Source organism: Mus musculus, chromosome 13 (assembly GCF_000001635.26).
Source record: "Mus musculus strain C57BL/6J chromosome 13, GRCm38.p6 C57BL/6J".
NCBI lineage: Eukaryota > Metazoa > Chordata > Mammalia > Rodentia > Muridae > Mus > Mus musculus.
Window position 1 is genome coordinate 72449585 of NC_000079.6, and position 6269 is coordinate 72455853.

At 41.3% G+C, this 6269-nt stretch overlaps 1 pseudogene; it reads right to left on the bottom strand.

Annotated features, from left to right (window-relative positions):
• On the bottom strand, nt 5077-5794 carry Rpl9-ps4 (ribosomal protein L9, pseudogene 4; annotated as a pseudogene).

The following is a 6269-nucleotide window of genomic DNA, read 5'->3' on the forward strand; positions in this document are numbered from 1 at the left end:
CCTGCCTCTGCCTCCCAAGTGCTGGGATTAATTTATTTTTAAGACAAGGCCTTCGTATGTAGCCCTGACAAGCTTAGGACTTATATAATTCATGCTAGGCTAGCCTTCAGTTTACAGAAATCCCCATGTCTCTGATTATGGGTACTGGAACTGTAAGCATGTGTGCTACAGCTTACATATTCCCTGGGTTTCGAACTTAGGAAGTTAACATCTCTTCTGGAAACTCAAAGTCTATGATGGCAAAGATACTTATGGCAGAGACAGGGCTACTTGGCAAAGTATGAGGACTTGAGTTCAGATCTCCAGCATCCATGTAAAAACAGAGTGGAGAATCAGATACCTACAATGTCAACACGAGAGAAGCAGTCAGACAGATCCCCAAATTGCAGTGGCTGGCTAACCTAGAGAATCAGTGAGATCCAGACTGTGAGAGACTCTCTCATAAAAGTAAGATGGGTTTCCATTGAAGAAGACACCAGACATGGCTCTCTGGCTTCCACACACATGGGCACACATGTATACTGCTCAAATAAATGGGTGTGCAAACACACACATACACTTAATGGTAGGTGTATATAACACTTTGCATGTTAGTCAACATGCACTATGATCAGTTCTTTGTTTATCAGAAGAGATAAGCTTCGTGGAAAATCAAAGTAATACATGATTTGTCATTTTGAAAGTAAACCAGCACTCACTGCAACAAGCTGTCCTACTGTGTGGTCACTTTTGCTCATGATAAGGTGGCTGGACAGGACCATGTCCTTGCCAAGTCCAGGTATGTTCACTGTCCATTTTAAATGACATTCTTCTCTGGAAAGTAGGTTGAGACCTAATTCTCTAAAGAAAAAAAAAATGTCCTCCTTCTTTCAATACACCCTATATGTTTATCTTTTAATTGCTCCCAAATGCTAGAACAATTGTTTTACATGAAGCCAATATTTATTCTAGTGTAAATATTATCCCAGAGTGCCTGGGGGCAGTCTACAACTCAGAGGAGATGAAGCTTCAAGGACAAGCAGGATGGATGTGCCTGATGCTCTGCCACAGACACTTACCTTCTTTGCATATTGCTCTGTCTCAAGATTAAAAACACATTTCTTCTACATGTGGACATCCAGTTAGACCACTACCATTGTTGAAGATGCTTTCTTTATTCCATTGTAAGGATTTTGGCTTCTTTATTAAAAAAAACCAAGTGTCTATAGGTGTGTGGGTTTATTTCTGGGTCTTCCAGGTGATTTCATTGATCGATGTGTCTGTCTCTGTACCAATACAATGAAGTTTTTTATCACTACTGCTCTGTAGTCAGCTTGAGGTCAAAGATGGTGATTCCACCAGAAGTTCTTTTATTGTTCAGGATTCTTTTGGCTCTCCTGGGGTTTTTGTTTTTTCATATGAGCTTAAGAATTGCTCTTTCAAGGTCTATAAAAATTTTTGTTAAAATTTTGATGGGGATAGCCTTGAATCTGTAGATTGCTTCCGGTGAAATGGCCATGTTGTCTATGTTAATCCTACCTACCTATTAGCTTGGGATTTTTTTTTTTATCTTCAGATATCTCATTCAGCAACTTGAAGTTCTTGTCATACAAATCTTTCACTTGCTTGGTTAGAGTTACACCAAGATATTTTCTATTATTCAAAGCTATTGTAAAGGGTGTTGTTTCCCTAATTTCTTTCTCGGACAGTTTATCAACGTATAAAGGAGGGCTATTGGTTTGTTTGAGTTAATTTTATATCCAGCCACTTTGCTGAAGCTGTTTGTCAGCTATCAGAGTTCTCTGGTAGAATGTTGAGGGTCACTTATATATACTATCATATCACCCACAAATAGTAATACTTTGACTTCTTCCTTTCCAATTTGTATATCCTTGATCTCCTTTAATTTTCTTGTTGCTCTGGACAGAAGTTCAAGTACTATATTGAATAAATAGGGAGAGAATGGACAGCTTTTTCTCGTTCCCTATTTTAGTGGAATTGCTTTAAATTTCTCTCCATTTAGCTTGATGTTGGCTGTTAGCTTGCTGTATATTGCTTTGATTATGTTGAGGTATGTGCTTTTTATCACCGATTTTCTAATACTTTTAACATGACATAGTGTTGGATTTGTTCAAAGGCTTTTTCAGTTGCAGATTTTCATTCATTTTTATGGCCACCTGGTCAAATTTCCTATCCCTTCCACACCTAATTCTGAATACCTCCATTCCCCTCCCAGTTCCCCTTCTATCTGCCTCTTACGACAATTCTATTCCCCCTTCTAAGTGAGTTTCGAGCATCCTCACTTCTGCCTCCATTCTTATTTAGCTTCGTTGGGTCTCTGTAGTGTAGCATGGGGTCAGTGTCTGAGGACACAAGAGGAGCTGGCTCTGGGAGTAGAACAAGGCCAGGCTTGTTCTGTTCTCCACCATGAGCCTGCTGCTTTTGGTTACAATTTGAGTCTGCCAAGCACTTGTAATTTTGAGAAATAAAATAGAAACACAAAACAAGAAAATGGATGAGAGAGAGAAAGACATCAGGTCCAGGTTGCAATGTGCATGGCTTCAAGCCACCTCAAGCTCAAGGTAAAGGATCTGTATGTGAAGTACCTGTCATGGTTTGAGTAGGACATGTATTACAAAAGTACATGTGTTAAAGGACTGGTCTACATCTGGCTGGACCATGAGGGTGCTAACAGCAATAGATCAGTAAACCCACTAATGAGTTCATACCGATAAAGTGCAGCATGGCTGAGAGACATGAGCCCAGACATGGTGTTTGTGAGAGATTGACTTACTCTGGCTCTTTCTTGTCTGTCCCTTTTGCTTTCTCTTCCTGTCTTCCATGAGTTTAACACCTCTCAGCTCTCCACTGCTCTCCACTATGATGCTCTGTCTTAGTAAAAGCCCACAATGAAAGGGCCAAGTGACCATAGACTAGAATCTCTCTAGCCCTGAGATTCTAAAAAGTCAAATCTTTGGTCATAAAGCCTTTCTCAGGTATTTGTCTCAGTGATTGAAGTCAAGATAACATGGAAATTAGGGCAGAAATAGGACATATCTGTCAGGATTTAGGCCATTTCTATGATGTTTGTAATATTGTCATAAATAGTCTTACAACCTTCATTCAGAGGATCTCACAGTGACAGGTGAAAGACAGTGCTCACCTGTCACTCACCATGAGAGAGATGCAACAAACTTCAGATAAGGCTGGGTATTTAGTGAGACAATGAGGAGAAATTACTAAAAGAAACATTGAACACGAGTGTTCTGGCTCAGTTTACTTGATAGGAGTATTGCGACCACAGGTAATGAGAACAGTTACAGAATGCTCAGATGGTCAAAGTATTCACAGTACATTTGCAGACCAGAACCTGGCTCTTAGTGTGATGGATGAGAGGGCAGTGGTGGAGCACAAGTTGGAGTCCCAGGGTATGGACAATGGAGAAATCATTTAAGCCAATGGAACTGTTGAACAAGCATATTGTATAGCTTTTAATAAGAAGCCACTGCTAATCACCTGGGTGAGCCCCGGTGTATGTTGTATTTGGAGTGAACACAGTGATGCACTGGTTTGGAATGGCTCTATCTCTGTAATCTCTCTCTCTCTCTCTCTCTCTCTCTCTCTCTCTCTCTGTCTCCCTCCCTCCCTCCCTCCCTCCCTCCCTCCCTCCCTCCTTCTCTCCTTCCCTCCTTCCCTCCCTCCCTCCTTCTCTTTGCTGTTGACTCTGTGTTGTCTTTCAACCACAGATTACTACAGGCAGGAGAAAAATGTTTTCAAGATGAATCCATATAGCGTGAAATACTTTCCTTTCAAAATTATCATTCTGCTCCTATTTTACACTGATATAATGAATATATTTTGCTATCTTAAATTAACTAGTTGAACTCTATTAGCAAAGATGTTGCTTGACGATCTAGCAAGCCTTGTCAAGTGTTTGGGATGAAGGTTCAGGGTGGTGAGTGAAATCCATTTTTCCTCATTGTCTCACTAAATACCCAGCATTATCTGAAGTTTGTTGCATCTCTCTCATGGTGAGTCCTCATTGCCATGTGTAGAAATGTCCAGCGAAGGGACCTTACATGGAAAATGGCCCAGTGGCTTTGGGTGTTCTGAGATGTAAGTGTGTCATAGAAAGCTGTGTCTGACAGGTGCCACATGAAGAATCTATGTGTATTGATAGTCTAAGTAAACTAATATGGATCTCACAGATGATTGTGGAATGCTGATGACTTGAGATTCAATTCTAGTTATCCATGGAGACACCTTTTTGCATCCCCTCCCGAAGACCCACTTTCAAGACAACTCAGAACCTCAGACATAATGTGTAGTACTTTCATATAACTTCTGATATCCTTTTGTATACTTCAAATTGTATTTAGAGCAAGATGAAGATAGTGGAAATACTTTTCATACAGCATCAGTTAGAAACTGGTACAAGTGGACCATCAATACATGTGCCTTTCACATGGTCTGGATTGATTTGAGTCTACAACTGCAGAAACCATGGTATTAGAAGGACAGCATACCCAGAGGCTTTGCCAATGATTCCAGCATAATGACCACATGGGTAGTAGTCAGTAGAAGTCTAATCTACAAAACTGAGCATCTCATCTTTCCACCTTAGTAGGAATTGTACATAGAGGACCAGCAGAGGTCTTCCTTGTCCTTAAGTAAGATGGACTGCCATCAGCATATTGGATTATAAATATTGACTCTGATATGAGGCTGTAGCCATGCTGGACCTGTAGGTCTGGACAGCTCTCTGAGTGCTCTGGTGGGGGGCAGGGTGCAGCATGCCAGAAAATGCTGGCTGGCAATCCTGGCTTTATTCTCTGCTCTGTTCACCTCCCCAAACCTCAGTTTCTTCATCCCCATTGACCTGCCAACCTTATATATGACATTCCACGGATAAAACATTGAGGTTGGCCTCCCTAGATAATGTAGAGGATTGGAAGCCCTGCATGGAAAAGAAGTCCTTCATTAGGATTCCCTGCAGGGAAGAGTATCCTCCATTTTGTGCTGAGCTCAAGGGAGATATCCAGACATGGTAGATTTTGACCTTTAATAGCTGATTTTGGTGGTGCACGCCTTTTTTTTTTTTTTTTTTTTTCAATATATAAGTCTTTTATTCTCCCAAAAGAGCCCAAATTGTTCTTGTGATCAGGATCTCGTTTCTGGGGCCAGGAACTGAGGCCTCCTCACTCGTCAGCCTGCTGCACAGTTCCCTTCTCAGACACATAGATGCCGTCCAAAAACTTCCTGATATCCTTGTTTTTAACTGTTGTGGCTTGCTGAATCAGGGCAGCTGAATTTGAAACAAGTTCAATGTCATTTCCTTCAAGGATTAACTCATCCTTCTGGGCTTGAGAGACAGAACAAGCCACACCTGTCCTCATCCGAACCCTGCGGATGTATTTTTCACCCAAGAAATTTCGGATTTCAACCAAAGAGCCATTCTCCTGGATGACGACGTTGATGGGGAAGTGAGCGTACACAGACCGCATCTTGTATCGGAAGCCCAGCGTGACACCCTTGATCATATTCTGAACATGACTGCAGATGGTCCTGACGGTGGCCAGTTCCTTTCTGTTACCCCACCATTTGTCAACCCGGAGCCTTTTCTTCTTCTTCCCAAGAAGACTCAGCTCCACGTTGATGTGATTGAAGTCCCTCCGCAGAGTCCCCCTGGGGCCCTTCACAATGACTGTGCGCCCCTTCAGAGTGATTTCGACATTCTCTGGAATGTCCACAGTCTGATTGCTGAGAATGGTCTTCATCCTCGCAGTAGATGGGGCAAAAAGCGGTGCACGCCTTTAATCCCAGCACTTGGGAGGCAGAGACAGGCGGATTTCTGAGTTCAAGGCCAGCCTGGTCTACAAAGTGAGTTCCAGGACAGCCAAGACTATACAGAGAAACCCTGTCTCGAAAAACCAAAAAAAAAAAAAAAAAAAAAAAAAAAAAAAAAGCTGATTTTCCCCACAGTTTACCCATATACACTCAGGCATACTCAAAAACATATCATAAATATATCTTTTAAGCTATTTTATTTTGTTTTGTATTTAAACATGAACAGGGCATTTCTACCGTGAATAGGCTATTATATATCTACATTAGATATTTGTAATTATTGTTTCCACACAGGCTGGACTAGTACTGATGATGGAGGTTAGCAGAGATGGTATCAACAGTAATTCTGGTGTCAGGAAAGGCTATGCTATATTCAGATAGAAACACTTTTGTCATAGCAAAAACAATAAATACAGTATGGGGGTCTTAAAATTATCACAGTC